The 22,081-nt window shown below is 37.2% G+C and overlaps 2 non-coding genes across 2 annotated transcripts; one reads left to right on the forward strand and one right to left on the reverse strand.

The window, feature by feature from the left end:
• Nucleotides 1–12,710: 12,710 nt before the first annotated feature.
• LOC130971360 (small nucleolar RNA R71) lies at nt 12,711–12,818 on the reverse strand. The gene has a single exon (XR_009082583.1). It is a non-coding gene; the product is annotated as a small nucleolar RNA R71 (small nucleolar RNA).
• An 8,549-nt stretch (nt 12,819–21,367) lies between these two features.
• On the forward strand, nt 21,368–21,438 carry TRNAC-GCA (transfer RNA cysteine (anticodon GCA)). Its single transcript has one exon. It is a non-coding gene; the product is annotated as a tRNA-Cys (tRNA).
• Nucleotides 21,439–22,081: the final 643 nt, after the last annotated feature.

Raw genomic sequence — 22,081 nt, forward strand, 5'->3', positions numbered from 1 at the left:
TCTTCCTATCTTTAGTTTTTCCTAGTCAATAAATCTTCTCTTTATCAGTACCTTCATGCATCTGCATTCGCATATTTTTATAAAAAAAGGCCGCGCGATGCGACCGCATCCGCAACGCGTCCGCGTCGCAAGGAGAAGTGAGAAAATAAAAAAACGAACAGAGAGTTTCGTTGGAGCATGGCTGGAGGCGTGCCAATGGAACAAATTGTCCCATGCGGCCGCGTCGCTGACGCGTCCGCGTCACATGGGATTCCTGGCCTCCCACGCGACCGCGTGCCCCACGCAGCCGCGTGCCTTGATTTCCGACGTTAAAATGGGTGCACAATGAAATATTGTGCGAGAGTGGTGCTGGATTGGTGCGGGACGCACCATCCCTACCACGCGACCGCGTTGCTGACGCGTCCGCGTCATCCCTTCTGAAGCCCACTCACGCGATCGCATGCCCCACGCGATCGCGTCACCCCAAATTTGGCAAATATATCAATTTGAATAGAGAGTTGTGCGAGCACGAGGCTGCCCTCGCGCCAGAAGAACAATATGAGACACGCGATCGCGTGGCCGACGCGACCGCGTCGCTTGCGCCGCACAGCTCCACCAAAATTGCCAGAATATCTTATCTTTCTCTCCTCCAAATCCTAATTTTTCTTTTCCCTCCTTATTTCTTCCTCCTCCTCTCTCCCTTCTATCTCACCTTTCACTCTCTCTTTCTCTCACCTCCATTAACAAGGTTTTATTTTCTTCTTCCCTCCTTCCTTTTCTATCTTTCTTCTTATTTTCTATGTTATTTTCTATGTTATTTTTCTTTTTCTTTTTTATTTTCCATATTTTCTTTCTTCTTCTTTCCTTTTTACATGGTGCTAGAAAATTTATTTGAGTCATCATTCCTCATTATTTGCTTGTGGATTATTGTAAATTGTTTGGCAATTATATCTTATTTTCATAAAAGGATTGCTTGCATGTTTACTTTAATACTTTCTATGACTTATTTACCATGCATGCTATGTGTTTGTGAAAAAGCCCATATGGCATCATGCACTTTTCTACATTATCCTATTCTACTACTCAATGCATGTTTTTCACAAATTTCCTTTACTATTTTATTAATTCAATTTAATTGCCAATACAAACATGTTAGTTTGTTACAAAGTGATGGTTGATCTATGCTACTCATGCCCTTACCGGTATGCCAATAATCATCTTGCATCTACTTACCTTTTTATGCACCTATCCTATTTTCTTTAATGATCTTTTCACATGTTGTCATGACCATGTGTTTATTTCATTCATCATCACCGTGCACTGTTTATTACTCACTCCATCTCCTCCCTTGCTTTAATTCTTTGGATCTAACTTACTTTCTCTTCCCTTTTTCAAAATGGCCACCAAGAAAGGCAAAGAGAAAGCTACCCCTAAACCCACAGCAAGGAAAGGAACGAAAAGAGCATTAGTGGCAGAACCTTCTTCAACTGCTGTCAAGACCTCAACAAGGAGAATTAAAAGGATTATCAAGGTTGATGAAAAGGAACGAGCCTTCCCAGCCAAGGACACTGCACGATTTCCAAATCGCTACTGTGAGCAGATGTTTCCTATTTTGGCAGCTCGAAATTACAACAATGAATACCTTCTTATCCTTCCGCCTCGTATCGCTGAATTTGTTGAGCCACAAATTGCACAGAGACATTGGGGATTTTTACAGAGACAGCCACGACAGGTTAATCTTTCTTGGGATGTTGAGTTCTACTCCAGCTTCTACCTGTCGACTCTGCAGTCCGTTTATTTACGCCAGAAGCAAGTCCCCATTACAGAAGAAGCCATACAACAAGCCTTAGATCTCCCACCGGCTCCAGAAGGATTGGATGCTTTTCAGAAAGCCGCAACCAAGCACCAAGCATACACTTTTGACTGGGACGCTGTTCTCAGAGTTATTGCTCGCCCTGGCAGCAAATGGATCTTCGGATACCATCGTTCCCGTCCTAAGGGAATCTCGGCTTCTGCACTTACCTTGGAGGCTCACGTATGGGCACAGATTATGTCCCATTACGTCTTTCCGAGTACTCATGAGTCCTCCTTCACCGCAGACATGGCCGTTCTACTATGGTGCATCCTCACAGACCAGCCTCTCAACTTACCACGACATATTCGGAATGCTATGGAACATGTGCAGATCGCGGGCAACCTACCTTTTCCCGCATTGGTCTCTGATCTCATCTCAGCAGCCGGAGTATCCTACAGAGCTGGAGACACCAAAGCCATTCTTCCACGAGATGATCAGTATGTCCCTAACGGGAGATATCTCAAACCACAACTTGCCACTACCAGTCAGTCCACAGAGGATGCTGCAGCTCCTCCACCATCTACTAGTCAACTACTACATCAAATACTGAAGCGGTTGGACCAACATGAAAAGAAACCAAAGCTCCGAGAGCGCCGCAATCAATGCCGATTCAAACACCTCAGGGAGCTGCTTAGAGGAGATTGCAGAGACTCAGACACCCCGTACTCCACTTCCTTCACCAGCACAGGGAGCCATGACGGCCTCGACTGTGGAGACACTGCCACCAGCCCACCCTTGTTCCTGACAGATGGCACCGAGGACGGTGCAAAGCCTTAAGTGTGGGGAGGTCGGTCAGTACCTGACTTCCAGAGGTAATTTCTCTTCCTTAGCACCTATAAATTAGGATATTTTAGTTAGATTTTCTTTCTTTTATAGAATAGAATAAATTGCATAGTAATAGGTTAGTTGCATGCATGTTCTACTTGATTGAAAAGACAATAAGTTTCTTCTAAAAAAATATCTTTGGAACAAAATTTCACTAATTCTAATCAAAACTTTCATGATAAATTTGCTTGAAGTTGTATTTAAAACATGATTTTTGAGCTAAAGAACAAACAACCTGTGAAAAATTGAGCCTTTATGCATGGTTACATTATTTAACCATAATTATTTTATTCTTGTGTGTTTACTTCTCTGTGATTGTAATCTATATTTTGTTTCATCCTATATGTCCAATAGTTATTATGTTTATATGCTTGCATGTGATTGAGGCCATTATTTGTTTAAACTCACTTATCCAAATTAAGCCTACCCTTTTTAATTACCTTTGTTAACCACTTTGAGACTTAAAATCCCATTTGTTCTATATTTTACCACATTACTAGCCTTAAGCAGAAAAATAATTGTATATCCCAAATTGAATCTTTGGTTAGCTTAAGATAGAATTGTGTATGCTAGTTAAGTATGGGAATTTGTGGGAACAAAAGTTATTAAGGGAATATGTCATGATAATACAATGGGAATTTGGATACCTACTCATGTGAAGCTATAAGAATTAAAAATCTATGTGCATTGATAAGCTATGTTTATTTCTATATATATATAAATTTTTTTTCAATAAATAAATAAGGGGACAAAATCACCCCAAAGCTGAATTAAAAATTCAAAGATCAATGCACATATAATAAAATTGATACATGAGTATGGAATGTAAAAGGGAATTTTGGGTAGCTAGGTATGAATTCTAAAGTTATATAAAATATATAGGTTGGGTTAAAGCTGGGTTAATTAAAGATTCCATTTATAAGCTCACTTAACCATATATATATATATATATATATATATATATATATATATATATATATCCTATCCCTACCTTGGCCCCATTACAACCTTAAAAAGACCTCATGATGTGTGCATTGGCATATTAACTGTTGTTGATTGGTTAGGAGAAAAACAAAAGTTAGAGAGCATGATTAGAGAAGGATAGAGTGATTACCCTATACACTGGAGAGATTAGAGCATACATACATCATCAGTGAGGGTTCTATGCTTGAATTTCCATGTTATTCACTTTCATGAGCTATCTTCTTGCACTTTTATCTGTCTTGCTGTATAATGATAGAATTAGTGGAATTTGATTTGTAATTATTTTGAAGAGCTTATTTACTTTTGATCAAGTGGGCAAGAATCATATAGTTGCATTCATATATATATATAGGTTGCATTGCATTGCATGAGTTTCTACATGTTCATACTTATTTATCTTATCTCCTTCAATTAAGCATAAGGACATGCTAATGTTTAAGTGTGGGGAGGTTGATAAACCACTATTTTATGGTATATATTTTGTTTAATTATGTGGTTTTATCATGATCTTTACCCACTTATTCATTAATTTAGCATGCATTTATATTTCCTTCCTAAAATTATTACATGGTTGAAAACTGCTTCCTAGAGACTTTTTAATTATGCATTTTAGTTCTCCTTTATCCCATTCGATGCCGTGATCTGTGTGTTAAGTGTTTCAGGCTTTATAGGGCATGGATGAGTTGGATATTAGGAAGGAAGCTAGCAAAAATGGAAGGAACACAAGAAATTGAGGAGGTAATCAGCGAGAAGTGACGTGGCCGCATGGCTCACGCGTTCGCGCGAAAGAGGAAAAATCGCAGTGACGCAGCCGCATGGCTCACGCGACCGCGCGGATTGGAAAAGCACATGCGACGCGTCTACATGGACGACGCGATCGCGTGACGTGCGCGATCTATAGAATCTGCAGATTCCGCTGGGGGCGATTTTGGGCCCTATTTTGACCCAGTTCTCGGCCTAGAACAGCAGACTAGAGCCAGAGAACATGCAGAAACCAAAGACAACATTCATTCTACACAGTTTTAGTTTTAGATCTAGTTTTTTACTCCTCCTCTAAGTTTTTCTCTCTGCACATTGATAATCTTAGGATTTTATTTTTCTCTCACTTTTTGCATTGGGATACTGAGAAGAGTTATTACCTCATCAGGACTTCGTCATTCTAATTCGTTTTCTTTACTTGGCTTTACTCTTCCATGTCCTTCGCTTTGTTAATTTTACCATTGGAATATTATTAGGATTTACTTAATACAAGGATTACTTTTATTTTTATTTGATTATTTTGATTTTTATTTACAATGTCTTTCTTTAATTCCTTTTCATATGTCATGAATTTTACATTCACAATGAGCGAGTAGTTCCCTAACTTGATGGAGAGTTGATTGAAAGGAACCAATTGAGTTGGAAGACTTGAAAGAAAAATTGTAATTGGGTTATTGTTGGCTTGCCCTCTAGTCACTGACACCAACCCCTTTTAATTAAGTGGATTACAACTTGTGAATGGGCATAGCATTCCAACTTATTTATCTTTCCCTTACCTAGTAAGAGATAACTAAACGGGATAACCTTTAATTATCAATTAATCTAGAGAGTAATCCAACAATAGCGGGACTTCCAACTAATCAACTCCCAATCAAGGCTTTTATTTACATTATTTAAATTCTCCAATTTTATTTCCTTTTTACTCAACTCAAACCTTTTTGAAAATATCTGATTAATAAAATAGCACACTTTTCTGCAACTCATTGGGAGATGACCTGGGATTCATACTCCCAGTATTTTAAAATTTAAATTTTTGTGACACCTTTCTAAATTGATAAGTGGATTTCTGGTGAGTTAAGAACTATACTTGCAACGTACACATTTTAATAGTTTTTAATTCACCAATTTTCACCCCATCACTTTTCCTCTGAACTTACACTGCACCTGGTTTTATTTGATTCATGAAGCAGAAAATTTTACTCTCATTGTTTTAAATTTGTTCTGCATAGGATTTTCTCAATCTGTTTGTTTGACTTTGTCAACTGTTTTTCATTTGCACAAAATCAGAACATCTACACCATCAAGGCATATAGTAGTTTATATGATTTAACATTAAATTCCTTTATTTTCATTATAGCATGATAATTTTTTCATTGCCACTGCAGGCAAGAATTGTTGCAAGCACGTGAAAAAGCATAAGAAAGAGCAAGTGATTGCTCTGAAGCACTCTATGCAAAGTGGAATGGTTAGTTTTTACCAGATTGCTTTTTTATGTTGATGTGGCTCTTGTTTTTAGATTATTTTGTTGATGTCAAGGTCCTTTTCTTCTCACACTTCTAGGCTGTCATTTACAGGTACAGGCAATGATAGAGTAAGCTCAACTGAGGGAGGAAATGGCATACCAATACAAGCTTGGTAACTTTGAGGTGAGAATCCCAAATTAAACTATTTGAGGCTCTTTGGTTAGTTTTAATGGTTCTGCTTGTTTATTTGTAATTGTGTCACTGTAGGCTGCTGCTGCAATCCAGAGAAGGTTGGATCCTAATGCTGCTTTATAGTTGGATATAGCTTCCATGAATAAATATAGAGAAAAGAGTTTTCTGATCAAAGAATTTGGTGACAGTTTCATGGTGATCATGCCTTCGTGACAAACATCAATGTAGATTATGAATTGTTATGGTTACAGGTATGAGATATGCCTGGGAGGTGGGGATGGATTTTATTTGTTCCGAAAGTTTAGTTAAATGCTCACTGTTTGTGACTCATTTTTGCTTACTGCTATTTAGAATTTTAGATACTAGAATTTTGTAGAAGTTCTGCCTTTTAGCATGAATTTAAGCAAGGTGGAAAAATCATGTTGTCTTGAACCATAAATCTAAATATAATTTGGCTGAACGTATGAGATATTTTTCTATATCCTAAACCATAAAGTTGAACGACCAGATATCAAGCTTAATTTTTGGCATTATTTTTCTAAGGGAAATGGAGATATATGTATATTTTGAGGAAGATGGAGAATATTACTCTCTTGCCTTAGATTGTTGTTGTCTTGTTGAAAGAGTGATGGTCCCCATGTGCATCCAACTAATATGTTCTACCTCTTCTTTTGATTGAGAATTTGTAAAGGTTCTTTTGGTTGAAATTTTAGTAAAAGTGCATTTTCATATAGGAATATTTGCAAAAGTGTATAAGGAATTCACTTGAACTTGCATGCTATTATTCTCAATTTTTGTATTTTTCATTGATCTTGCAGGAGCGCCTTCTTGGAGATATGAATAAGCAACATAGGCTCAAAGTTTTGAAATATAACATACACCAAACATTTCAGCATAGGAATTATTATTGCAACAATTCTAGCTACGGAGGATACATGCCTCTTGTCATATTTGTTTAATTAATTTAATTAATGAACACATTTTTAAATTAATTTATTTTCTTGAAAAATTAAACTTCAATTTTCAGCTTGAGGCAGAAGGGTTCAATCTAAAAGCTATGGAAAGCTTGTGGAGTTCAACTTCAGCTGCTACAATAGCAACTTTACCTTTCAGCCTTCTCAAACCAATAACCCTATGGATTGCCAACCTGAGCCTTTCTTGCAAATAGGGTAAATGAAATTTCCAATTTAATTTTAGTGATGTGTTCATAGAAATAATTAATTAATGACCTGATTAAGGTATTAACACTCAAGTATTAATTAATAGTTTTTTCTTGGACTGAAACTTGGGTCAAGTATTATACTACTGGTGTCAATTATTTTATAAAAGCAATTTAAAAATGATAGGATATATATATATATAGTAGGGATTTCTATCAATAGTAACTGATATATTTACATTCTATGGGAAAAAGAGAAGTCACGCTCCTTGATCTTAGTGATAACCAAATTAAAAGTTTATCTATTTAGCCTCATCTAATGTTGCTTTCTTAGTTTCTTTCAATAGGTCACTTTCACACTATCATGCGCATATGATGAGAAACCTTGAATTTGATGTTAATTTGAACGGAGTCATAGTAGTTTTCATTCTATTTTATTTTGTTTTCTCCCTCAACGCCAAAATTATCTTTCAGTCTAAAGAATCGTTGGTGGAGCTGCTGCAAAATCTCGCAGACATAGATATTACATTCCAAGGTTGAAGGTAATTTAGCTTCTTTTTTTTAATTAATTTTATTTTTCTGTATAACGGGAAATAGTTTGAAGACTATGGGTTAGGAAGCTCACTTTGATTGCTGCATTTTATATTATAGATTAACAATCAGCACAGTATTGTCTAGAACCACCTCTCTCTTTCCTCCTGTTCGAACCGTAGAGACCTGGGCATCCTTCTTTCCAGGTTTTAGTTTCAAAATTCTTTTAATTTCTGTTGAGTTCAATTAATTTTAGGTTGTTAAAATAGGATTAGATTAGGTTTTGATTTTGAATAGCTGAGAAATGTTTAGATTGTTAATCTGGATTGCTGAACATTGCTGAACATTGTTAATATAAGCTTGATGAATGTTGTCTAGAACAGAAATTTAATTCAGTTAATGGCTTCTTCTCTGGTAATGCTTCTTCTCGGTAATAATCTGTAATTTCTATTGATCTTTCTTGGTGCTGTGGTGGTTGTGATTGAGATCCGGAATTTGATTATTCTTCTTCTAATTCTTCTCTGCTAAGTTGTTCAATTTCTATTTTGTGCTTAATTTCTTCTTCCTCTTTTCTTTCTTGAATTTCTGCTATTGTTGCTGCGAATTTCTTGATCACCCACTGCTACCAATTTCGCAACTACATGTGCCAAGGCATTTCCTTCTCTAGGAATCCAGGTAATGCCACATTTCTTTATGCCCCCTAATAGCTCCCACATGTCCTGAAGAATTCATTGAATCTCTACCATGGAACTTTTTGACTTAATTATTTGGCATAACTTTTGATTATCAATCTCTATAATTACCTGTTCTAACTGAAAGTTTTTTGCCACTATTAGTGCATTCCTGACTACTTCTACTTCTGCAGCGAGATTTGAGTTAACAAATAATCTTGTTGCCAAACTAGTGAGGAATCTTTTCATGTGATCCCTGAAGACTGCTGCAATTGCACCTAATGATGCATCCACATTAGCTTTAACCCAATTTGTAGTTGGCGGTCTCCAGGTAACTGTTCTTACTCTTCTCTTTGTAATGCTCTGAACTTCACTAATTAGCTGGTATTTGCTTTAATAGAACTCCTGCTTCAAATGTTGAAACTGAATGCTCGTTTGGACAATATTGAATTTGTGCTCCAAACCAAGCTGCTCTTGTCCATGGACAAAGTAGAAGAGCATGCTCTATCGTTTTCAGTACCTGCAAGCAAAATGGACATAAAGGTGAATTAATTATTCTCTTTTTATATAGATTCAAAAAAACTGGAATAATGTCATATGATGCTTTCCAAAGAAACATCTTTATTATTGTATGATTGATGAGCGGATAATTTGTACCCTTTTTGGCATTGTTTTTAGTATGTTTTTAGTATGATCTAGTTAGTTTTTATTATATTTTTATTAGTTTTTAGTTAAAATTCACTTTTCTGGACTTTACTATGAGTTTGTGTGTTTTTCTGTGATTTCAGGTATTTTCTGGCTGAAATTGAGGGATCTGAGCAAAAATCTGATTCAGAGACTGAAAAGGACTGCAGATGCTGTTGGATTCTGACCTCCCTGCACTAGAAGTGGATTTTCTGGAGATACAGAAGCCCAATTGGCGCGCTCTCAATGGAGTTGGAAAGTAGACATCCTGGGCTTTCCAACAATATATGATAGTCCATACTTTGCCCAAGATTTGATGGCCCAAACCGGCGTTCAAAGTCACCTACAGAAATTCCAGCGTTAAACGCCAGAACTGGCACCAAAATGGGAGTTAAACGCCCAAACTGGCACCAAAGCTGGCGTTTAACTCCAAGAAGAGTCTCTACACGAAAATGCTTCATTGCTCAGCCCAAGCACACACCAGGTGGGCCCGGAAGTGGATTTTTATGTCATTTACTCATCTTTGTACACCTTAGGCTACTAGTTTTCTATAAGTAGGACCTTTTACTATTGTATTTGACATCTTGGTAGCTATCTTTGAGTTTCAGGCTATCTTAGATCATTTGGGAGGCTAGCCATTCGGCCATGCCTAGACTTTGTTCTTATGTATTTTCAACGGTGGAGTTTCTACACACCATAGATTAAGGTGTGGAGCTCTGCTGTACCTCGAGTATTAATGCAATTACTATTGTTCTTCTATTCAATTCCGCTTGTTCTTTGTCCAAGATATCACTTGTTCTTCAACTTGATGAATATGATGATCCGTGACACTCATCATCATTCTCACTCATGAACAAAGTGACTGACAACCACTCTTGTTCTACAAGCATACGAGGCTCTAGTGAATATCTCTTGGATTCCTGATACACGATGCATGGTTGATCGCCTGACAACCGAGTGCTCGCCTGACAAACGAGCCAGCCATTCCGTGAGATCAGAGTCTTCGTGGTATAGGCGAGAACTGATGGCGGCATTCAAGAGAATCCGGAAGGTCTAACCTTGTCTGTGGTATTCTGAGTAGGATTCAATGATTGAATGACTGTGACGTGCTTCAAACTCCTAGCAGGCGGGGCGTTAGTGACAGACGCAAAAGAATCACTGGATTCTATTCCGGCCTGACCGAGAACCGACAGCTGATTAGCCATATGCTGTGACAGAGCATAGGAACATTTTCACTGAGAGGATGGGAGGTAGCCACTGACAACGGTGAAACCCTTGCATAAGCTTGCCATGGAAAGGAGTAAGAAGGATTGGATGAAGACAGTAGGAAAGCAGAGAGACGGAAGGGAAGGCATCTTCATACGCTTATCTGAAGCTCTCACCAATGATATACATAAGTATCTCTATCTTTATCTTTATGCTTTATTCGTTTATCACTATACCCATTTGAGTCTGCCTGACTGAGATTTACAAGGTGACCATAGCTTGCTTCATACCAACAATCTCCGTGGGATCGACCCTTACTCACGTAAGGTATTACTTGGACGACCCAGTGCACTTGCTGGTTAGTTGTGCAAAGTTGTGTAGTGATCACAACTTCGTGCACCAAGTTTTTGGCGCCGTTGCCGGGGATTGTTCTTGTGTATGTACAACTGACGGTTCATCTTGTTGCTTAGATTAGGTATTTTTCTTCAGAGTTCTTAAGAATGAATTCTAGAGTTTCATGATGATCTGCTGAAATCTGGCTGGCTGAGAAGCCATGTCTAATCTTATTGGACCGAGGTTTCAACTGATCATCACAATAACTTGTTGATTTCTATCAATCTTGCTATTGGAGCAATGATCTGCTAAGGCTTGGCTGGCCATTGGCCATGTCTAGTGTTTTGGACCGAAGCTTTCTTTGAAAGCTTGGCTGGCTGTGAAGCCATGTCTAATTCCTGGACCGGAGTCTTAGACTAACATTGCAATGATTCCTGGAATCCAAATTGAGAATTCTGAAACTTTTATTTTCTAGTTTCATATAATTTTCAAAAAAGCACAAAAAAATTATAAAAATCATAAAAACCAAAAATATTTTATGTTTCTTGTTTGAGTCTAGTGTCTAATCATAAGTTTGGTGTCTTGCATGCCTTATTTATTTGATCTTGGTTCTATTTTCAAGTCAATAGTACAGGGGACTGAAGATTCAGAACATGCAGCAGAGGAATTACACAGAAAAAGCTGGGCGTTCAAAACGCCCAGTGAAGAAGGACAGACTGGCGTTTAAACGCCAGCCAGGGTACCTGGTTGGGCGTTTAACGCCCAAAAAGGTAGCATTTTGGGCGTTAAACGCCAGAATGGATACCATTCTGGGCGTTTAACGCCAGGATGGCACAAGGGGGAGGATTTTGTTTTCAAAATCAATTTTTTTTTCAAGTTTTCAAAGTTTTTCAAAACCAAATCTTTTTCAAATCATATCTTTTCAATCAAATGTTTTCAAAATCAATTTCTTTCCTTTTTTCAAAGATACTTACTAACAATTAATGATTTGATTGAACATTTTAAGTATGTTGCCTTTTCTGTTGAGAAAGGTTTAATGTTTGAATCATATCTTTTCTTGTTAGGCAAGTCATTAATTTTTAAAATCAAATCTTTTTAAATTGTTTTCAAAATCATATCTTTTCAATCATATCTTTTTAAAACCATAACTTTTCAATCATATCTTCTTAATCACATCTTTTTCAAAACAGTTTTTGATCATATCTTTTTGATTTCTAATTTCAAAAATCTTTTTCAAAAAAAAATTACTTGATTTTTTTTCCCACTCTTGATTTTCGAAAATTAATTAAAGTTTTTCAAAAATGTTTTCAAAATATTTCACTTGATTTTCGAAAATTTCTTCCTCTCTTCCCACATCCTTCTATTTATGGAGTACCACTCCTTCTCAATGCACAATTCGAACTCTAACTAATTAAGTTCGAATTCCTCTACCTCTTCTTTCTATTTTTCTGTTCCTCTGACACTTCAAGGAATCTCTATACTATGACATAGAGGATTCCATATTTTCTTGTTCTCTTCTCTTTCATATGAGCAGGAACAAAGACAAAGGCATTCTTGTTGAAGCTGACCCTGAACCTGAAAGGACCTTGAAGCGAAAGCTAAGAGAAGCTAAGGCACAACTCTCTGTAGAGGACCTGACCGAATTCTTCAAAGAAGAAGAAGACATGGCAGCCGAAAACAACAACAATGCCAACAATGCAAGGAAGGTGCTGGGTGACTTCACTGCACCTACTCCCGACTTCTATGGGAGAAGCATCTCTATCCCTGCCATTGGAGCAAACAACTTTGAGCTTAAGCCTCAATTAGTTTCTCTAATGCAACAGAATTGCAAGTTCCATGGACTTCCATTGGAAGATCCTCATCAGTTCTTAGCTGAGTTCTTTCAAATTTGTGACACTGTCAAGACTAATGGGGTAGACCCTGAGGTCTATAGACTTATGCTATTCCCTTTTGCTGTAAGAGACAGAGCTAGGACATGGTTGGACTTACAACCTAAAGAAAGCCTGGACTCTTGGGAAAAGCTAGTCAATGCCTTCTTGGCAAAGTTCTTTCCACCTCAAAAATTGAGTAAGCTTAGAGTGGAAGTCCAAACCTTCAGACAGAAGGATGGAGAATCCCTCTATGAAGCTTGGGAAAGATACAAACAATTGATCAGAAAATGTCCTTCAGACATGCTTTCTGAATGGAGCATCATAGGTATTTTCTATGATGGTCTCTCTGAACTATCCAGGATGTCTTTGGATAGCTCTGCTGGAGGATCTCTTCATTTGAAGAAGACGCCTACAGAAGCTCAAGAGCTCATTGAAATGGTTGCAAATAACCAATTTATGTACACTTCTGAAAGGAATCCTGTGAACAATGGGACAAGTCAGAAGAAAGGAGTTCTTGAGATTGACACTCTGAATGCCATATTGGCTCAGAACAAGATATTGACTCAACAAGTCAATTTGATTTCTCAAAGTCTGTCTGGAATGCAAAATGCACCAAGCAGTACTAAGGATGCTTCATCTGAAGAAGAAGCCTATGATCCTGAGAACCCTTCAATGGAAGAGGTGAATTACCTAGGAGAACCCTATGGAAACACCTATAATTCTTCATGGAGAAATCACCCAAATTTCTCATGGAAGAATCAAGAGAGACCTCAACAAGGTTTCAATAACAATAATGGTGGAAGAAACAGGTTTAGCATTGGCAAGCCTTTTCCATCATCTTCTCAGCAATAGACAGAGAATTCTAAGCAGAACCCCTCTGACTTAGCAACCATGGTCTCTGATCTAATCAAAACCACTCAAAGTTTCATGACTGAAACAAGGTCCCCCATTAGAAATTTGGAGGCACAAGTGGGACAGCTGAGCAAGAAAATTACTGAACTCCCTCCAAGTACTCTTCCAAGCAATACAGAAGAAAATCCAAAAGGAGAGTGCAAGGTCATTAACATGGCCGAATTTGGAGAGGAAGGAGAGGAAGTGAACGCCACTGAGGAAGACCTCAATGGGCGTGCACCAACCTCCAATGAGTTCCCTAATGAGGAACCATGGGAATCTGAGGCTCAAAATGAGACCATAGAGATTCCATTGGACTTACTTCTGCCTTTCATGAGCTCTGATGAGTATTCTTCCTCTGAAGAGGATGAGTATTTCACTGAAGAGCAAGTTGCTAAATACCTTGGAGCAATCATGAAGCTAAATGACAAGTTGTTTGGAAATGAGACTTGGGAGGGTGAACCTCCTTTGCTCACCAAAGAACTGGATGACTTGTCTAGGCAGAAATTACCTCAAAAGAGACAAGATCCTGGGAAGTTTTCCATACCTTGTACCATAGGCACCATGACCTTCAAGAAGGCTCTGTGTGACTTAGGGTCAAGTGTAAACCTCATGCCTCTCTCTGTAATGGAGAAGCTAGGGATCTTTGAGGTGCAAGCTGCAAGAATCTCACTAGAGATGGCAGACAACTCAAGAAAACAAGCTCATGGACTTGTAGAGAATGTTTTGGTAAAAGTTGAAAACCATTACATCCCTACTGATTTCATAGTCCTAGAGACTGGGAAGTGCATGGATGAATCCATCATCCTTGGCAGACCCTTCCTAGCCACGGCAAAGGCTGTTATTGATGTTGATGGAGGTGAACTGATCATTCAAGTGAATGAAAAATCCTTTGTGTTTAAGGCTCAAGGATATCCCTCTGTCACCATGGAGAGGAAGCATGAAGAGCTTCTCTCAATTCAGAGTCAAACAGAGCCCCCACAGTCAAACTCTAAGTTTGGTGTTGGGAGGCCACAACCAAACTCTAAGTTTGGTGTTGAACCCCCACATTCAAACTCTAAGTTTGGTGTTGGGAGGTTCCAACATTGCTCTGAGTATCTGTGAGGCTCCATGAGAGCCCTCTGTCAAGCTACTGACATTAAAGAAGCGCTTGTTGGGAGGCAACCCAATGATTATATTTTATATATTTTTTCTTTTGTTATTTTATGTTTTTTGTAGGTTGATGATCATAAGAAGACACAAAATCAATTGAAAAAAACAAAAACAGAATGAAAAACAGGAAGAAAAACAGCACACCCTGGAGGAAGAACCCACTGGCGTTTAAACGCCAGTGAGGCTAGCAGTTGGGCGTTTAACGCCCAGTCTGGCACTATTCTGGGCGTTTAACGCCAGAAAGGGGCACCAGACTGGCGTTAAACGCCAGAAAAGGGCAAGAACCTGGCGTTAAATGCCAGGAATGGGCACCAGCCCGGCGTTTAATGCCAGAAATGGCTTAAAACGTGATTTTGAATGCCATTTGGTGCAGGGATGACTTTTCCTTGACACCTCAGGATCTGTGGACCCCACAGGATCCCCACCAACCCCACCACCCTCTTTCCCCATTCATCAATCACCTCAACACCTCTTCCCCATACACCCTTCTTCACTCCTTCATTTTCACACCACCTAAACACCACTTTTCCCCCTCTTTGGCCGAACACAAAGCCATTCCCTTCTTCCTCATTTCTTCTTCTTCTACTCTCTTCTTTCTTCTTTTGCTCGAGGACGAGCAAACCTTTTAAGTTTGGTGTGGTAAAAGCATTGCTTTTTGTTTTTCCATAACCATTTATGGCATCCAAGGCCGGAGAAACCTCTAGAAAGAGGAAAGGGAAGGCAAAAGCTTCTACCTCCGAGTCATGAGAGATGGGGAGATTCATCTCAAGGGTGCATCAAGACCACTTCTATGAAGTTGTGGCCATGAAGAAGGGTCAACTTTGATCAAAAGGTTGGACCAAGTCCTCATAGATATCTGTGAAGAGGACGCCCAATGGAAGAGAAATTCAAGAGGGAAGCCGGTTCAACTGAGAAGGCATGACCTCAAGCCCATCACTAAGAAAAGGATGGAGCAAACAAGAGACCCCTCTCATCATGAGAGAGGAGCAACAAAGACAAGGAAGAGACATTGAGGAGCTCAAGCACTCCATAGGATCTTCAAGAGGAAGAACAAGCCGCCATCACTAAGGTAGACCCGTTCTTTAATTTCCTTGCTCTTTTGTTTTTCGAAATTTTCATGCTTATGTTTGTCTATGTTTGTGTCTTATGATCATTAGTGTCTTAGTGTCTATGCCTTAAAGTTATGAATGTCCTATGAATCTATCACCTTTCTTAAAAGAAAACTGTTTTTATCACAAAAGAACAAGAAGTACAGGATTTCAAATTCATCTTTAAAACTAGCTTAATTAGTTTGATGTGGTGACAATATTTTTTGTTTTCTGAATGTATGCTTGAACAGTGCATATGTCTTTTGAATTTGTTGTTCATGAATGTTAAAATTGTTGGCTCTTGAAAGAATGATGAAAAAGGAGACATGTTACTGAGGATCTGAAAAATCATAAAAATGATTCTTGAAGCAAGAAAAAGCAGTGAATACAAAAAAAAAAAAAGAGAAGGAAAAAGAGAAAAATAGAGAAAAAGAAAGAAAAAGAAAGAAATAAAGTGTGATCCAAGGCAAAAAGAGTGTGCTTAAGAACCCTGGACACCTCTAATTGGGGACTCTAGCAAAGCTGAGTCACAATCTGAAAAGGTTCACCCAATTATGTGTCTGTGGCATGTATGTATCTGGTGGTAATACTGGAAGACAGAGTGCTTTGGGCCACGGCCAAGACTCATAAAGTAGCTGTGTTCAAGAATCATCATACCTAACTAGGAGAATCAATAACACTATCTGGATTCTGAGTTCCTAAAGAAGCCAATCATTCTGAATTTCAAAGGATAGAGTGAGATGCCAAAACTGTTCGGAGGCAAAAAGCTACTAGTCCCGCTCATCTAATTTGGAGCTAAGTTTCATTGATAATTTGGAGTCTATAGTATATTCTCTTCTTTTTATCCTATTTGATCTTCAGTTGCTTGGGGACAAGCAACAATTTAAGTTTGGTGTTGTGATGAGCGGATAATTTGTACCCTTTTTGGCATTGTTTTTAGTATGTTTTTAGTATGATCTAGTTAGTTTTTATTATATTTTTATTAGTTTTTAGTTAAAATTCACTTTTCTGGACTTTACTATGAGTTTGTGTGTTTTTCTGTGATTTCAGGTATTTTCTGGCTGAAATTGAGGGATCTGAGCAAAAATCTGATTCAGAGACTGAAAAGGACTGCAGATGCTGTTGGATTCTGACCTCCCTGCACTCGAAGTGGATTTTCTGGATCTACAGAAGCCCAATTGGCGCGCTCTCAACGGCGTTGGAAAGTAGACATCCTGGGCTTTCCAGCAATATATGATAGTCCATACTTTGCCCAAGATTTGATGGCCCAAACCGGCGTTCAAAGTCACCTACAGAAATTCCAGCGTTAAACGCCGGAACTGGCACCAAAATGGGAGTTAAACGCCCAAACTGGCACCAAAGCTGGCGTTTAACTCCAAGAAGAGTCTCTACACGAAAATGCTTCATTGCTCAGCCCAAGCACACACCAAGTGGGCCCGAAAGTGGATTTTTATGTCATTTACTCATCTTTGTACACCTTAGGCTACTAGTTTTCTATAAGTAGGACCTTTTACTATTGTATTTGACATCTTGGTAGCTATCTTTGAGTTTCAGGCTATCTTAGATCATTTGGGAGGCTGGCCATTCGGCCATGCCTAGACTTTGTTCTTATGTATTTTCAACGGTGGAGTTTCTACACACCATAGATTAAGGTGTGGAGCTCTGCTGTACCTCGAGTATTAATGCAATTACTATTGTTCTTCTATTTAATTCCGCTTGTTCTTTGTCCAAGATATCACTTGTTCTTCAACTTGATGAATGTGATGATCCGTGACACTCATCATCATTCTCACTCATGAACAAAGTGACTGACAACCACTCTTGTTCTACAAGCATACGAGGCTCTAGTGAATATCTCTTGGATTCCTGATACACGATGCATGGTTGATCGCCTGACAACCGAGTGCTCGCCTGACAAACGAGCCAGCCATTCCGTGAGATCAGAGTCTTCGTGGTATAGGCGAGAACTGATGGCGGCATTCAAGAGAATCCGGAAGGTCTAACCTTGTCTGTGGTATTCTGAGTAGGATTCAATGATTGAATGACTGTGACGTGCTTCAAACTCCTAGCAGGCGGGGCGTTAGTGACAGACGCAAAAGAATCACTGGATTCTATTCCGGCCTGACCGAGAACCGACAGCTGATTAGCCATATGCTGTGACAGAGCATAGGAACATTTTCACTGAGAGGATGGGAGGTAGCCACTGACAACGGTGAAACCCTTGCATAAGCTTGCCATGGAAAGGAGTAAGAAGGATTGGATGAAGACAGTAGGAAAGCAGAGAGACGGAAGGGAAGGCATCTTCATACGCTTATCTGAAGCTCTCACCAATGATATACATAAGTATCTCTATCTTTATCTTTATGCTTTATTCGTTTATCACTATACCCATTTGAGTCTGCCTGACTGAGATTTACAAGGTGACCATAGCTTGCTTCATACCAACAATCTCCGTGGGATCGACCCTTACTCACGTAAGGTATTACTTGGACGACCCAGTGCACTTGCTGGTTAGTTGTGCAAAGTTGTGTAGTGATCACAACTTCGTGCACCAATGATTAACTTAATTAATAAGTATTTGATATTTACAGAGGAATTTGAAAGAGGAAAGAGAAGAAGAGTTGACACTGATAGTGATCTTTGAAGCTTACTTAGATTATGTATCATGCTGTATTCTTTTATCAAAGTTTAAATGTTTTTTTCCCTTTGATTTCGTGTTTTGTAGGATTCATTCGCTGGTGAAGCTAATCATGGTCAGCCTTCTAGACAAGGTGATATTGATGGTGTTTTTAACTTGCCCTTGCAGTTTTTTCCCTCTTCCCATCATGTTTGATTCTCTTTTGTAATAGTATGAAACTGCATAAACTCTTTCAGTGTCACCGTCTTTATTAATGGTGCAAATGAAGCAAGTCAGAAGAGAACGAGCCACCAATGATGGCAGCATGCGTTCAAGTTTGCTACCCATCTCACTGTGTTACATGTTAAGTGATACTCCAATACACAGTTTGGTCTTAACAAATGAGAAATAAATTAATATAGCATGCGTTCAAGTCTGCTATATAAACACCATTCATGAATTTGCCTCATCAAAAAATTGTGAACGCTAAGAGAACAAAGAAAACTTATTAACCAGATTGGTTCTTATTAACTACTTCTTACTTGCCTTTTAAATCCATGTATAAGACGTTTCATGAAAATTGAAATATAATTGTGTTTATGGTGAAACAGAGAAGAAAACAATGAGTTCAGAAGATTGCCTTGGTTGGGCTGCAAGAGATGCATCTGGACATCTCTCCCCATACAAATTCAATCGCAGGTAATTAACCACACTAACATCTGAATGAACTTTAATTTACATGTTTCTAGTTAAGAGCTGAGATTTTATGATTTGCATTTTATAATTTACATGTTCCTAGTTATATTTTCACCCATACGAAATATTTTGTTGCCTTATTGGTCTTAATTAATTCTCTACTGAATTGGAAGTAGAGATAGACTGCCTCAATCAGATATACATGCGGCGGCGGCATATTTGAGATGAATGAAGTGAAGCTAAGGGTGGCAGTCCGTACGGTGTCCGAACTTATGCTCGTGGTGATGGATCAAGACAACCAACTAAACTTGAGTTAGATCAAGTATTATATTGCCACCATCACTAAAAAGCTCAAGAAAGAATGAAGCTATCCATAAATTAGGGTATTGAATCCTGATGAGTCACTAGTAGTTACTTGTCATCTAATGTATTCAGTTTATATTATTGCATGGAAATAATTGCTTCTTATTATAAAGAAAGCACTTTGTACTCACTTGTGTGTTTTTCTATTTGTACCATCAATAAAAATTTGTATTTATTAAATTTATATTTATTTTGTATGAAAACAAATTTATTTTGCAATGGAAAAATCTAAAAAAAATTATTTTACTTTACTGATAGATTTACAGACGGATTTTTTGTCTGTATTCAGAGTTTGGGATGATTTTTCAAGTTTCCAATTACCGACGGAAAATCCGTCTATAATTTCAGACAGAAAATGCGTTAAAAAATCCGTCTGTAATTACAGGCGGAAAATCTGTCAAAAAATTCGTCTGTAATTATAGATAGAAAATTTGTCTAAAAATCCGTCTGTCGGAAAGTTTGTCGTCTTCGGGAAATGGATGGAGAACTTATAGAGGAAAAATCCGTCGGTAACTGGTAAAAATCTGTCGGTAATTTTTCGACGGAAAAAAAATCCGTCGGTAAATAATTTCTGACGGGACTTTTACAGAGAGACAAAATCCGTCAGTAATTTCGTCGATGACCAAAAACCTGTCTGTAATAAAGATTAAATCTGTCTATAAATTTGTCTGTATTAATTCATTTTCTAGTTGTGAGATCACTCTTTAATTACATTGAAAAACTAAATTTTATATATAATTTATCTATTTAAACTTTCTTGTATTTTAGTTAAACGCTATTTTAAAATACTTGAGGCTTGATGCAAGGGGTACCGGCGAAAGCACTTCTTTTGTCATGCATGATTTCTTTTTAATTATTATACTTAATATATAGTTAGTTAGTTAACGAATTTAATGTTCAGGATATATTAATGAAAAAATTTTAGATAAATATATAAAACAAAATTATTTAATTGAATAAATTATCTCAAAATTTTGCACATAATAATACGTGACTAATTATTTTTGTAAAAAATATTTAAATTAGCAATGTAGTAACATTTCTTTTATACATAAATTTAAAATATAGTATCATATGATGTGCATATAAAAAATTAATTACTAAATTAAATACTTGTATAGAATACATATTAAAATATAAAATATATATTAAAAATAAGTTAAATAATACATATATTTATACACGATAATTAATTTAGTATCTGATTTTTTATATATACATAATATTTTTAAAAATATAATATTAAAAACAGTTATTGTCATTTGCAAACTAATCACAAAAACAATTCTTGAGGGGGGTATTCAACTCCAGGGATGAGTCGAAAAATAAATCTTTATTGTTTCTACCTCCTCTTTTTTATGAAGAGAATGAATCTTTTTATCGAAGGCTCATAAAAAAATGGGTCCGGACCTCTTGCGGGAATGATTTGGAAGATCCAAAACCAAAAATAGTGTTTCAATTCTAAGAATAGAAATAGTGCACATAGAAAAACAACATTTTACAATAAGAATAATAAAGTAAATAATTGCTGTAACGTTTTGGCTGAAAATAAGGATCTTGATAGAAAAAAAAATGGAAATATAGCAGTCCTATTTATTCGGTACAGAGCATGTCGTAGTCAATTTTTCAATTTCTATTGAATTTATTTTTTCAAGGAAAACTTCTTTCAATTATGGAAGCACGAGAATCTTATTTCAAATTCTGGTATATACGTATCATATGCGGAATACGGATAAGATACCCGATAGATATTATCTCTGTAACAATTTCTAGTTATATTCTAGGGTTTACATATACTGACAGTTACTGTTATAATTAAAATGGAGAAGGTTTTTTGAATAAAAAAAGCAATATTGATAAATTTTGTATCAAATTGCATTTTTTTTTATCTCATAACGACAAAACCATCTTCTCATTTCGATTTCAAGAATTGTTCAGGAATTGTATAGTTAACGGTTCCGTTTTGTCCTTCCATTATTGCGTTTGTCGATCAAAGTGCATATCTCTTTTTCAATAAAAAAAGGGTATTCTCATATATATATCGTTTTGGCGGCATGGCCGAGCGGTAAGGCGGGGGACTGCAAATCCTTTTTCCCCAGTTCAAATCCGGGTGTCGCCTGATCGACAAGAGAATTGAATTTTGACCTTTTAATTAAAAAAATGAGAGGAAAAACGAATTTATCTGTAATGTTTTCCGACTCTACTAGAAATCTGATCAAAACTTGTTTGATGTTCTAATAGAATTTATTGAATTGTTTCGTGTTAATATAATAGTTTTAGTGCAGAATCGAATCCCCCTTTGACTCTGTACCAGCGATTTAAATAAATATATATAGTTATTATAGTTTCTAGTATTCTCAGTGATTAGATTAATACCAAAAAAAAACAACAAGAATTAGTGAACAATAGTAAAATAATTCCTTCATAGTGATATTTTTTATAGAGATAGGAGAGAAAATTCACATGGATATAGTAAATCTTGCTTGGGCTGCTTTAATGGTAGTTTTCACATTTTTCCTTTCTCTCGTAGTATGTGGAAGAAGTGGACTTTAAAGGTACGACTAATTGGGGTGGGGGATCCAACTGTATCAATTGTTTTCTAGCTGGGTTATTAAATTTTTCTATTGAATATTTTTCATTTCCTTTTAATTAATACCATACCAATTCCTTTAATTCAAATATATCCGCATTTCGGAAGTCTATTTTATTTGAGTGGTGTAATGTATTCTATGCATACTAAATACAAAATACTCTGTCAATCA

The sequence above is a fragment of the Arachis stenosperma genome, chromosome 3 (assembly GCF_014773155.1).
Source record: "Arachis stenosperma cultivar V10309 chromosome 3, arast.V10309.gnm1.PFL2, whole genome shotgun sequence".
Classification (NCBI taxonomy): domain Eukaryota; kingdom Viridiplantae; phylum Streptophyta; class Magnoliopsida; order Fabales; family Fabaceae; genus Arachis; species Arachis stenosperma.